The sequence below is a fragment of the Passer domesticus genome, chromosome 8 (assembly GCF_036417665.1).
Source record: "Passer domesticus isolate bPasDom1 chromosome 8, bPasDom1.hap1, whole genome shotgun sequence".
NCBI classification, from domain to species: domain Eukaryota; kingdom Metazoa; phylum Chordata; class Aves; order Passeriformes; family Passeridae; genus Passer; species Passer domesticus.
The window spans coordinates 28,978,936-28,993,216 of record NC_087481.1 but is presented as its reverse complement, the minus strand read 5'-3'; the positions used below and the strand labels follow the sequence as shown (position 1 = coordinate 28,993,216).

The following is a 14,281-nucleotide window of genomic DNA, read 5'->3' as shown; positions in this document are numbered from 1 at the left end:
TTTAAATAAAGTTCCACTCCAGAAGCCAAGCATGAAAGGAGAGGAATGAAAACTCTTTGATAGATAAGATATTACAAGAGACTGTCAGAAGCTTGCTAGGAGAATGAAGTAACACTCTGGATACTGTCATTGAAAACAATAATGAAAGAGTACACCATTTTCTTAACTGAACTACTATCAAATCTATGTTACTGCCACACAACATATTTTTCGTCCAAAAGTGCCAATTTCAAGCTATGACTATTGATCTCTATCTAACACTCAAAATTAACTGCACTGCTAAGGAAAAGTGGCACCAAATCGTTTGAGAACATCAAACAGTAAAAAGCCAATGGGGTCAAATCAAGGTCAGAATTTGATGAGTAGGGTGTCAGAAATTTAATCCATTTTGTCTAAGATAATGTATAGCGCCCGTATTGGGGCTTTTTTTCCCTTTCTTTTCTGTAATTTTTTTATGCTAGCTTCTCTCAAAAATATCACAAAACTAGACCTCAACTTTTTTTTATGAACTTTTTTTTCCATGACTGGAGAAAGAAAAGATTAAATGGACTGCAACACAGATGGCAATTATGCCTCTATTTATTTCCTAATGAGTCACAAGATTATTTTTTGCCTTCTGCCACATCATTTCAGAATACAAGAAAACCTTATCTTGAAGGAGACTTGAGGAGACAAAATAAGACTGTTAAAAGTTCCAGCCCAGATGAAGTGTATTTAAGTGAGACTGAAGTGTATTTAAAAAAAAACAAAAAACAAATAAACAAAAAGAAAAAAAAAAAAAGAAAAAAAACCCCACCCCACAACTTTAACCACAAGTAAAGTCCCATTCACTTAAACTCAGAAATGATGGGTAAATCTGTTCCACCAACTGGTGAATGTGGTGGCTATCAAGTTCATTAGTGGTCTCATGGCAAAATATTCAACAGCTCTCATAGTGCCACATTGCATGTACAACTCAGCATTTGGAGAAAGTTAATTCCCTAACTGTGCCTAGAGAAGGCTTCTCCTCTCTCCCCCACCAGAGCCACCCGTGTCCTTTAACTGCTGCCACACCACCCCTCCTGCCCTGGTGCTGCCAGCCCTGGACAGCTGGCAGAACCCATCTCCAGCCCGAGAGCCAAGCCCAGAGAGTCCACCCTGGAGCAGAGCTTGGGCACACTGACCCAGCACTGCTTCAAACTTGGCTGGGGCCACTTGCTTTTGAAACCCAGGCTGAGTAACCGACTTGATAGTGGCAACACCGTCTGCTTCTCATATCACAGTCTAGTAATTAGCATGCTCTTGAAAAGAAGCATGAGATATGCATTCAGCAGTTCAAACCCTTGTCTCTCACCTCCTCAAGAAATGCCTTAACCACAGGGTTTTGGATAGGGGGACTCCCCTCTAAACAAAAATTCAGGCTTTGATCCTAAGAGGGCTGAATCCTCAGCCTAGCAATCAGGACACATGGCTGAAAGAGAAAAATCCTTTATCTGAGAACTTTTCATATGTTTTAGGCAGTAACTGGGGGTGGATAATATGAATTTGGATCTTGTCAGGAAGAGTCTGAGTGTGACCTCCCACCTCCTACCAGAATACAAAATATGCAAAAGAGGATCCATTTTAAAGGGAGAGCAAGACATACACTCCTTTCTGGAACAGCACTACCTCCGTGCTGGAACATGCTTTCTGCAGTAGTAGGTAAAGACATCCCCACTCGGGAGGTGGCTGGTGCTTCAGAAACACCCACATCCTCAGGACATTTCTATTTCCTGGCTCTAGAGGTTCCCCTTTAGTGTCTGGAGATTCCTGCTGTCTTTGGTGAGCCTCAGGCTCACCCAAGGAAGTTCAAAGACAACACAACTGGTGTGGTAAAGACAGGGCACAGTTAGGTTGAATAATTTGTTACCTAAAAATTCTTCTGACAGATGGCAAGGCTGTTCTGGAACACTGTGAACATAACAGATTTTGGGACAGGGTGCTGAAGAGAACTGATTTTAGTGAAAAGTTGGATTTTTATCAAAATGACCTTTTCCACTCCAAGTGCCTGCTTTGCATAGAAAATTGCAAAGAAAACTCCAAAATTTGATAAGAAATTGAACATCCCAGCGACTTAACTGGAGTTCTAGTTTGGATGTCATTATCCTTCATGGCCCACTGGCTGCAACTGGGCTCCATGTCCAACATGCATCATTGCCAAATGTTTCCATGATGCATCACAACAGCACAAGAAAACAAAAAAACCCATCATTCTCATTAAAAAAGCTCAGAGTTTAAGGAAGAGAATGGAACCATTTGCCCTGAACACTTGCAAATTCCTTATCCTGACATGGAAACCAGTTGCTTCTACCTTGCTTCTCCCCCCACCTCCAAAAAACCTGCAATATTCACAGTCCATTCTAATTGCCAAGGCATTTTCAGGCTGTACTCCTAAAGAAACGAGGCAGGCTATTCTCCTTTTACCTGTCCAATGGTCAGTTCTGTGTCCCTTCCCTTCCTGTCTCCCCAACGCCTTCAGAAAGAACCTGACAGACAGGGAAGGGGGAAGGAGCTGTGAGTGCTGGGTGGGAAGAGTAGATATAAAAATCCTTAGTTCTGTTTTGATACTTTGCAACCACAGCACAGATCTACACAGCAGATCAGCAAGTCTCTGAGGTTTGAGAGGAAACACTGCCAAAAGATGGTATTTCTTCCCCCTTAAAAAAAAAAAAAAAGTTGAAACAGTTTATTACTAGGTGTGGTATCGCATCGAAAGCTTTCAGTTTCAGTACTTGTGTGACGTATATGCCAAGTGCAGAGGGATCTTACTAAAACCTTCCAGGATGAAAACCCTCACACCAGCCAGTCTAGACATTCTCCAGTAAATACAAAAGTGGGATTAGATGGTGCTGCTATTCTAACCCCAAATAAAAACTAATATAAATTAAATAATAAAAATTAATTAAAAGAAAAAAAGAAACTAAATCAGGTGAATGTTAGCTAAAACAAAGCTTAGTTGAGATGGCAAAATGCTACAATATAGCTTAATGAGGTAAATCCATTAAAATACCAATACTTTCTTAAGCATGTGTTTAAGTATATTTTTGTCTTATGAAAACTTTTGTAAGAAAGGACTTGATTTTCTAAATTAGAGTGGAAACCAACTCATTGTCTTCTATTTGGTACTTAGCATCCTACATATCAAGGTATTAAATTAAGAGCTTACTGAATTTTTAGTGTCTACTTAATCTCTTGGCTTACTTTACTCCTCTTCTAAAATGTTTCATTTAAGTGAGATGAAAATTGTTGATTTCTGATATTTTACTACATGTCTAGGAGACAGAAGCATGAGGAGAAACTTGATTTAAATTATACACATCCGTCTCTCCAAGAAAAGGTTTTCTATTTGTGTTGGAATGAGCTTTTTTCCAATACCTGGTAATTCTCCTGGTTTCTACACACATATTCCACAGAAGAGGCAAAGGTTACTGGTGTATAGCATTACTTCTATACGATGCTGTGTGTTTTCATTTAGGCACTCCCACAATGATTTCCATATCTAGCCACTTGCTCTTCTTATTTCTTGATAAGTGATGGCCCTATCAGGAAGACGGGGGCGAGTCTGTTACTGCTTTGAGTAAACAGCCTAAAGGTCATTTTAGATGTTGGCTTTGACACTCTTGGTTCAGTAGACACCCACCATAGCTGTCACCACTATGCTGAAGTTACCTTCATGGAAAAACAGCCTTTCAGTGCATCCTGTTTTCTCTTCAAAACAAGAGACCACCAGTGGGCACTTAAGGATGAAATGAGGAAAATTCTATCAAATTCTCCTCAAAGATACCTGACAGAGCCATTTGGTCTGAGGTCAGGATCCAAGTGCTGGAGGTCCTGCTGAGGTTAGGGGAAAGCCCTGTGAATGGGCTCTCTGAGTCCCTGTGTGCCCCAATGGGTGCCACAGTTCTAGCCAGTGCTCAAGGACCTGTTAAAGGAGGTTTCCCCAAGAAGTGACAGCAGCAGAAGACATCCCAGCCAGCTGGGCACAGGTGACTTTAGCAGGTGTGGCTATGTACACTAGAATGAGAGGGGTAAAACCAATGGCTCACATGGCACCCCCACTTGGGGTGTCCACCTGCACAGCTGTCACACTGCTCTCCAACCCAGGCTTCTGCAGGTACCATTTCTCTCCTGCTGCACAAGATTGAGCAGTAGAACAGTAGAAGGCAGCTTTGCTGAAATAGATGCATCCACTGCCAGAGTGTGTTGGCAGCACACACCACCACTGTGCCTCTATCAGTCAAAGGTCGTTCCAACACTATACTCCTGGCCACCTTCTCCCACACACTCTTCAGCATGAAAGCAGGAAGAACCCAGCAGACAGATCTAAAGATACCAACATCCTGCAAAAGAAGAGTTGCATGACTAAAGCTAAGATCCAGAGCAAAGGCCAAAGCACCCACAGGGTTGATACAGCAAAATGCCTTATATTGACAACTCTACAGGCAGAGCAACACATATTCCAAAAGGGATACCACCACCCAAGGCAGAATCCAAAGTTCACTGCAGAATAACTCCTGAAGTCCTTTCAGGAAACTTACCACAAACAAAAGTAACTTTCTTGTCAAAATTAGGTTCTTCAGGCTCCTTGGCTCTCATTTTAGGCACCTGAAGATAAATTATTTCAAAAGACTATGAAACACGAAACTCTCCCTGAAGTCCTAAGGAAAGAGTTACTGTGGATTCAGGCCCCCAGGATGCTATTCTGGTACTGCCTGGTGCTTCACCTCTCTCTCCTCACACCAGCATGCAGACAGCTTAGTAGCAAGGCATCTCAGACACTTCTCCAGACTGTACACAGCACTTCCAGTAACTGAGGTACAGTGTCAAATCATTCATCCTGCTGGAACACACCATCTGCATTCACTTTACAAAAGTGGAAAGGTACAGCACAGTCCAACCCTCCTTGTCCAGCTAGACACAGGTCTGAGACTCCCCTAAAAAGTGAAGGGACAGGTTGTACTGGTACATTACCTCCATTTTTCTGTAAAGAGAGGTAAATGCTAAAATATACGCTGTTAAATTTGCATAGGAAGTGCACCTTGTATCATCTTTGCCTCACTTCTGTGCAGCTAATAAAGAGAAGAGAGAAACCAGAACTGTGATGAAGAGCTACAGAGGACAGCGAATACACGTGTGTTCTTCCAAGATGATGCTGTCTTTTCAGAGCCAGACACTCAGGTTACTGCATTTACCAGCCCTTTTGCTTCAAGACACACATGACAATACCTACCAGAACATCCTGTTCTTTTCTTTTCCACCATGCCTTTTGAAATCCAGCTGTAGCCATTGTGACCTCTGGCACTGCCCTCACAACCAACACAGGCTGTTCAGCTGCCTTTAGAGACGAAACTTCTGGTTTTTAGAAGAGATTCCTAGCACTATTCACTCTGAATGTCATTATCATGAAGCTGCTAATAGATAAAAACTACTGAGGACACATCCCATTGCTCGTTTTCCCTCCCTTCACTCCACAGCAAATAAGGCTTCAGAGCTCAAGGCTTCAGAGACCTCTGCAAAAGCAGTCAAGCCCAACATCCAAAAAAGCCCTGTATGGTATTGTATAGGCACAGTCAGAGCTGCTTTCTCCAGACACGGGGCTCCATTTTCCAGTACATAATTTTCACTTTGTGCTAAACAGACAACAGAGTGTGAAAACTCCCTTTTTTTGGGTTTGACATTATCGTACAGACAAGAAAACCATCTGCAGTTTTCAGCTTCAGCTTTTGCTCCAAGTTGGGATCTTTCTGTTTCTTTTCCCAATACATTTTCAAGCCCAGACACTAATTCAGTCTACTCCCTACTTCAGCTGCTCTTCTACTCTGTGAGCAATGTCTGCTTTTCTGCACGATGCAGGAGTCACCAAACAGCACCTGAGTAGGGTGCTCACAATCCCAGGATGCCATACCACAAAGCAGGCTCCTTGAATCCAGTACTTACCCAAAAAAAGGGTATGAGCTTGCCAGCTGCACAGCCCAGCAGTGCTCACTCATGAAGGGTAGAACAGCACCGGTGGAACTTCACTGCAGTCCAATATCACAACCTGTCATATCTTCCTTGCTAAAGGAATCTGGGTAAAGAAAACACAAGCTGTATTTAAGCAATAATACCTTCTGGGAATGTCTAGCAACAAGTGCTCTGAGGAACAAGCTGTGCCTCTGGCCCTTACCCTCACCACTCAACATTCTCAGGCTGACTGAGTTAAAATAGCTGACTTAAAAGTCATAATTGCTATTCTCAACAGTAAAATACTTTTTTTTTTAATGTACCTTTTAACATGCTGCAAAGTTAAACATGGCTTGCATGTTGCCATGGATATGATTTCACGTTTATAAGACTGGTCTTTCCTGGCAGCTAAATGCCAGGATGGGAACAAATAGCAGAACAGGGTTTTATTTGGCATTTTGCTTTGTTTAGGATAGCAGCTAACTACTTTTCTTATTAACACACTTTTGATTTTACTGGAGATTCTCTAGGAACAGAGTTCATCTCGTTGGCATTAAACACATCACAACCAATCCTCCAGTCTGTGTGAGCAGAGCCCTGACCTCTGTGGCACCACTCATGAGAATCAGGGTATAGGGTCAAGCCCGAGTCTGTTTACACATCTGCCATGGCTGGTATCAGACAGGATACAGTGCATGAAAACATCCTTTACCTCTGCTTGCTTCATCTCTCAACACAGAGAGCAGGGGTTGAGCCAGAACTAACTTTTATTCAAAATACAAACATTATCAATTCTGACTAAAATAAGGTACTGAAGTTAGGTTTTCATTTGAGAAGAGGAGCAGTTTCATTCCATAGGGTCCCAGGAAGAATGTCCAAAACAGAATTGCTAAATTTGTATCAACTTCAAATCAGCTGCATTCCTGCAGAAAGGCTAATGGAGCAAGAATAAAACCCAGACTGGCAGGAAGGTGTTACCAGTTCAGAATACCAAATCCTCCTTCACATCCACACCTAATGACTCGTGCCCACATCTGTTTCAAAGGCTCTGTGTGTACCTCTAGCCCTGCTGGATGACTTATGTGGCAAAAGTCACCTGGTCTTCAGTGGGACAACATTTCACCCCTCAGTGAATGAACCCAGGGATAACTTTTGCCTGCTGGTTGGTTACGTGCAGGATTGTGTCAGCTCAGCTGCTATCCCTAGGAAATCTGAAAATAAGATGCAATTGCATAGACAAATCTGGGGATTACACCATGTCCCTCCAAATTCCACAGCCAGAGTGTTTACCTCTGTCTGTGTGCTGCTGTGAGGAAAAATTCTGTACCTATTTCAGTGTCAGAGATATATATCAGTCAAACCTGACTTCAGCTTTTGAAGTGGGTGGAGAGCAACACCGCCCCTCTCCTGTGCTGGAGCCTGCAACTAAACTGCATTTTACTCACAAACATATCTGTAGTTCTGCTGTGTTCTGACTTTTAAAAAAAAATCTCATTGGACAGACACCACCAGCAAGTTTCTCCACTCTGTGGAGTGTCTTCACAGCCCTCCCACATAGTGAAAATGACTCAGACTAAACTACTAAATTTAGGGCATTGGTATTCTATGTGTTACGCTGGTGTTCATACAAGTAATGCCTTAAACAGTAAATTTCTGAATTAAGCATTCAGGCATCTTTTCTGTGCTGCATTTGCCACTGAAACAGAACGGCAACGAAGGTGGGCTGAGGAGGAGGTTATTTGGATCATGATTTGGCTTGTGTTTTGGCTAGAGCTATATGGGAATTTGAATGAGGTTTGCATGCACTTTTAGAATTATCTAATGACCCAATATCATTATGTTTGATCTCAAGTGATGAGATCGTGCAAGATTAGCTGCCCTTGGGAGATTCCCCTCATCTCAGGCAAGAGACAGCAGGCTTTGACTCACAACTGGGGAGGATTTCTCTGGGGATGAATAGACCAATTCCCACTCCTCAGCATCCAACTCACCCATCTTTGTGATGTGCCCCTCCTGGAAGCGTGGTTCATGAAGCAGCTGCTGAGCTGCTGGTTGCAAATCCATGTAGTCAACTAGATCAGTACTTCTGTAACTCAATATAAAATAGAGAGAACTATTGAAAGTTTTTTATTTGCAAATCAGACCCTGCATCATGAGCAACAGCCATCCGTGTAGCAAGGACAAGGCAGTCTGGAAGAAACCCATGATGGCCATGAAGGTCTGTGGCTATGACCAGCAAGTCAGGGCTTTGCAGAGATTGGCCATGTGGTCACTACCCAGAAAATGGGACAGCAAGTCCCTGGCCCTACAAGGAGCAGAAGAAGCAATGAGAGGGATGGCATGAGAAGAGGAAGGGGAGAAAGAGGAGTGCTAATGAACCTTGTCAGTTGAGGCACTCTTTTCTCTCTGTTTGGTTAAAATCACCAACAAATCAGTGTGAACCTGAAGTCAGGCCAGAACCTGGCCCAGAGACCACACTGTCCTTTAGTCTGACCACACCACCTGCTGAAGCCAGTGAGAGTTTATGTGGGTATCTCAGGCAAGGACATGGAAGCAATGACTCATCTATTAATGAACTTTGGTTCTTTATCTGGTTGCCAGGTGCCTCCAGAAAGGCACAGCTTTCCTAAATATTTGTGGGTTTTGAAACTGCTGAATAATTTTTACAAATACAGTTCATGATCTGTTATCCAATTAAAACCATGCAATTGCTAGGAGCCATGTGAGCTGTTTACACTGCACATTTCTATCACATGCCCTACCTTTGTTCCTCATCATCAGAGCACAACTCTTCAATAAAAATTATGCTCATGCAAAAACATTTTAACACTTTCACATAATTTGTTGTATCTTCCAGGAATGTTTATACCATCTGATGCACAGTATTTCAACCTGGGAAGCTGGGCATCCTTGTCTGAAGTTCTGGAGAGCAGGTAAAGAATAACTGTTTTCAGTAAAACCCACAACTTTTTCTGGTATGACCATCTGCCTGAAGGAAAATTTCCACAGTACAATGTCCACTCTTGTGCTGACCCCACCCAAGAAGCAGTGATCTTAAAAGACCCCAAAGTGCCCACTTCAGAGAATCTTAACAACTCATGCCTAGAAGCGACCTGGAGGGTCACTTATTTAATCACTTTCCTTGCTCTAAAACAGAATAAATAACTTAGACCATCTCTGAAAAACATTCATCACACTTTTTCTTGCAAAAATTCAGACAAGAATATGCCACTTCTCCTTAAGTAATCCATGCCATGATGTACTACTTGTGCAATTAGAGAATGTTTTCCTAACACCTGAGCTGTGTTTCTTCACTTTATCACCTCATATTTGTCCAAGCAAGCAATTTTGACTGGGTCAAATTACCCCATTTTATCCCCCAGATTTTGACTGGTAGAAGAGTCAGAGAATATAATGAAGGAAAAATGTTGAAAGCCAAGATCAAGAGATATACCAAGATCAGAATATCTATCTGATATCTACTGCATACTAGTTGCCCAATAAACTGAGAAATTACATTACTTAAATATTAATTACTCTTGGAATTACATTTTAACATAATTTTACAATTTAGGTCCATACAAACTGTCTGACAAATCTGTCCCACTATCTGTCCAGGAATCCAAATCTTTCCTTGACTGGATTCCCAACTTCATTAACACTTCTTTCTTTAGAATACTTAAAGGCAACTTGTGAAAAAGATAGGGACAAACTTTTTAGCAAAGCCTGTAGGATAGGATAAGGTGTGATGCTTATAAACTAAAAGAAGTCAGAATTAGACTGCATGTAAGGAAGTAATTTTTTACAGTGAAGGTGGTGGAACAATGATACAGGTTGCCCAGAGAGGTGGTGGATGCTCCATCCCTGGAAACATTCAGGGTCAGGCTGGACTGGGCTCTGAGCAACCTGATTTAGTTGTAGATGTCCCTGCTCAGTGCAGGGGGCTTGGACTAGATGGCCTTTAAGGATCCCTTTCAACCCAAACCATCCTGTGATGCTGTGAACAAGTAAATCTTCCTTGGTAAAACTCAGCTAAAATATCTCCCTAATAACTTCTACCTTGTGAAAGAGGGTTGCCTCGATATATCCTACCATGGTGATACATTAAGGGGGTTTTGCCCTATTGCCTTTCCAAGCAATATCTACATAAAGTGTCCCTCTGCCACTAGTAAGTGCTTCCAAGAGTTGCTCAAAAGCATCTTTCCACTTGTCCACTAGGCAGGTGGCTTAAATGACACCCACCTGTCAAAGAGGCTCTGCTCTTCCTCTTTCCATCCTCACCCAGCAAGTCTGTCCTTCTTTACTGCACAGCTTCAGGACAAGGATGGATAACACTTCTCCATTTCTCCAAGTCTTTCTGTACAGAATGAGCTGTGTGAATGCTCCAGTCCTGCGACTGATCCCAGCAAATTTCTAACATATCTATGAAATATTTAATTTGACTCTATTGCTACAATGTCTGGTCCTTTTCCCCATATTTGTACTGATGTTGCTTTCTTAACCTTCCAAAGATGCTGCTGTAATATTCACTCTTTTAAACCTTTGCACTGACCTCTTTCCAACTGAGCATAAAGTCCTTTTCTCACTAGGCTGGTGAAGGGTGCACTGTGATAGAGCCCTATTTCTTCATTACCTAAGAGAAATTCACATCCCTGCCTTTGAAGTATGACATTAGCAGCCAAATATGTTATTTCCACACTTCTGATTTAAAAATTAAGTTGTTTGGTATCCCTGAATTGAAACACTTAATTTCTGTGAGCTGAACCAAAGTAAAATATTTTGATCTGACCCAGTTTGCCTTCAGTTTGTCTCACCTGTCTAAAGTGAGCCTCTCTGTCCAAGCTTTTTCCCATGATCCAGCACTACAGTAGGTAAGAGGAGAAATTGCAACACACCCCTGGTTAGATAATGCAGAGATGGGAGTGGCTGTAAGAAATAATCAGGATACAATGCTTCCTGTCCCAAAAATACCACAGCAGTTCACCCAAATGGCTCAGATTCAATATTAAGTAACACACAGTAACCCAGCTCAACAAACTGTTTTGAAATGGATAAAACTGACTCAAAGCAAAGTATTTCAGTAGTACCCTCCTGGCAAGTCTTCCTAAAATCTCAATCTCACAGAATTTCTGCATAAAAGTCACTTGAACACCAAGTATTTTTTAACATAATAAAATTAGCAACTGTAGAAATAGATCAGTCATCATGACTTGCTGCACAGGAAGATCAGAATACTGATTCATACACACTTTATATACATTGAATTGCTTCAGAAACCCAGTATTTTTACATCTTCTTCATACCATCACAGTTCAAATGGAGGTCTTTGCTCTGCAATGGTTTGCACATGATGAGAAGTGATGTTAATCATGAGAACCACCAGAAAATTCTTTTGAGCCAATTAGATGGCATCAGTCACAATGATATTAGTCATCCACTCCTCACTCTGAGGAGAAGGAACCAAAAATTGTCATTCATCTACTCCTAAAGCTGTAGAAGACATGAGGGAAGTGCACTATTTCCCATTCTTTTTGCAATCATTGTTACACAAAGTGACACGAGCTGCTATTTTCTGTTCCTTTTCTAGGAGAATGGTGGTTACTCTCTGTGCAGGTTACAAGAGACTTTGATCTCATTTAACTGTTTCTCACTTCCCCTGCTCTTTCTTGATCACTACATGATCCAAAAAGAAAAAGGGAGCAGAAAATATTGCCATTAGCCTGATGCCATTAGCCTCAGCAGCTTGTAAGGGCAAGAAGTGAGATGTGACTGCTGGTTAACAGTGACAGAGGAGAGAGTTGTCATACTTGGTGCCATGACTCAGCACACTGGTGAGAATAATTAGAAAAGCATGAGAAGTGGTAACCAACATGTGGAAAAGTGGACACTCAAGGAAAATCTTCCAAAAAGGTCACAGTGAAGCATCAGAAGATGCAAATTGCAAAGGGTTCAAAGTGGAGGACGGTAAGAACAGATCGAGGAATGACACTGCAGCAGAGCCAGACTGCCCTGGAGCAGCCAGCCCAACAAACCACACTACTGAGATCAGTAAGCACCACTGATCTCAGAGAGCTGTGAGCTGGGGGAAGTCCAGGAGGAACTGATGTGGGGAGAGGCTGATCAAACCCTATTTTTCCACAGCAGGATGGTTTGGGTATCCCAGAGATGCTGGTGTAGCAATCTATCACTTTCACCCCAGCCAAGAGACCAGACTACCCAAAAGCCCTGGTGAGCATAGAGATCTCTGCATGGGATGTTGTTCCAATGTGAGAGGCACCTTTGAAGCACTCAACTGTGGTATTCACATGCCTCCTGAACAGAGAGAATCTGTGAGAGAAGCAGAGAAAAGAATGATTAAAACAATTCTTATTTGCTGCTCCTGTGTTCAGAAGGCATGTGAATACCACACTCAACAGCTACAAACACCTCCAAGGCACAGGCTGGCCAGCTCTGGAAATATCAACACTTGAAATCCCTCCAACACTTTGTTTTTGGAAGACAGAGGTAGTGAAAAAGAGGATGACAAATCAGAAATATCAACCCTTCTAACAGAGGGGTAAATAGAGCAAGTTAATAGTAAAGTAATAATCTTGAGAAGGCAAAGAAAGATCTGTGGCTGAGAAGTCAAGATGCATCTAGCACATCTGGGGAAACTCTGCCAAGCTTGTCATGGCATCTGGTCCTCTGGGATGACATTTTGGCTCACTGCCCAGTTAGAATTTGCCCTTGAAGGATTTTATGGGCTAGATCCTCACCTAGAGAAAACTGTGCTGCTGCTTTTTAGAAGCTGGATGACCAGGAGAGAGTTATGTCCCAGATCTCAGACTGGTAGGATGGTTTTCTCAGGGGAGCTACATCTGACAGCTTCACAATGAAAGGAAATGTTACCCATGGCATGAAACTCCAATTCAACAAACAAATTGGAAAATTACTTTACAAGAAGTCATGTTAACAGATGGTACCAAATCCAAGTAGCAAAGATCACAATTACTTCTTCACATTTTGCATTTTGTCTTGTGTGTGTGTGTACTTCAGCCCCAGAGAAACAGATTATGACTCAAGAAGTGGAGCTAATTAAATTATAACATACTAGAAGGAGATTTGGCTATGTTGATATATCTGGAGTGTGGTACAGCAAGATATTCCTCTGTAAACACTGAGATACCTCCTCAGGATTTCTCATAATTTTGAAATAATTCAGAGTATCTCCAGAAGAAGTCTTAGATTTGAATGCCAGCCCTAAAACTAAAACATGCCTGAACTAGATAAATCAGATAATCTAAGACCATATTTACATACCTGTAAAAAGAAGATGAAGAGGGACAACTGGAATAGTAACTGCTCCCTGCAGTTGTTGCTAGGCCTCAGCTTTCTACATCCAGCTGCACTGAATCCAGAATCATTCTCTTCAAGAGATGGCATCCAAGACTCTCTGATTTGTTTTTCACACTGTCCAGTAGAAATAACTTAATCACAGTGAGATAAGACTCACAGCAGCCCTCTCCTTCTCAGAGAAAGGGAAATCTTCCAGAAACTGTAAAGATATAACTTTAATTATATTCCAGTCCGCAATTATAACAAATGCCTTTTTTGCCCCATGCTAACAATATAAAAGGACTCTAACTCTGAGGTGGCCCTGCTTTGCTTGGTGAATTAATGAAGCAACATTGACCTAAGAGGTGCTGATGTACACCAGAGGAAGGAGAACAAACCTTCAGTGCAGAGCATCTTCACACCAGTACACGTCTCTCTTCTCCAGCCTCTACCTGATGTAGACAGAAGAAAACTAGGAGAGATGTTTCTAACAGATGTTTCTAATAGATGAACTCCACTAGCACCTTCTATAGGCTTTAAGATATGTCCAACTTAGTTGTCTATGCACACCCTGCCAGAAGTTACAGCTGCCCCTGCAGAGTCAGCAAAGGGAACGTCTCTCTGTGTCTCATCATGCAAGAGATGCTCACTGAAGACATGGCAAAGAGGAGCTCTGGGCATATGCAGTATGCTCAAGCATCTGCAGCAAATCGATCTGTCTGTGGGCAACAGATGCCTTTGCAGACATGCAGCACTCCAGGCTCTTTTTATGCTCATTTGCATTTAAACACTGCTAATTGGAACTCAAACTTATACTTCCCTGGCTCTGAGCAAGAAAGGCATACCCCTTTAGCCTAGAGTTAATGCCTACACTTAGCTAATTGTCCTGGCTCTCTCCACCACCAACAGAGCTAGGCAGTGCTGCTGTATGATTCACTCTGCTAAATCCATAATGAATCATTCTGGCCACCTTCAGTGAAGAGGGAGACACACAAGAGTGCCCATA

At 42.1% G+C, this 14,281-nt stretch overlaps 1 protein-coding gene across 2 annotated transcripts in view; it reads right to left on the bottom strand.

Annotated features, from left to right (window-relative positions):
* Positions 1-13,495, bottom strand: part of RTKN2 (rhotekin 2) — a 171,186-nt gene extending 157,691 nt beyond the window's left edge. For both annotated transcript variants that reach the window (XM_064429953.1, XM_064429954.1), the window contains exons 1-3: positions 13,261-13,495; positions 7,953-8,047; positions 5,956-6,085 (exon numbers count right to left, since the gene is read on the bottom strand). The gene's annotated coding sequence lies outside the window, so the exon portion shown is untranslated. The remainder of the gene's footprint in view (positions 1-5,955; positions 6,086-7,952; positions 8,048-13,260) is intronic.
* Between the last annotated feature and the right edge of the window lie 786 nt (positions 13,496-14,281).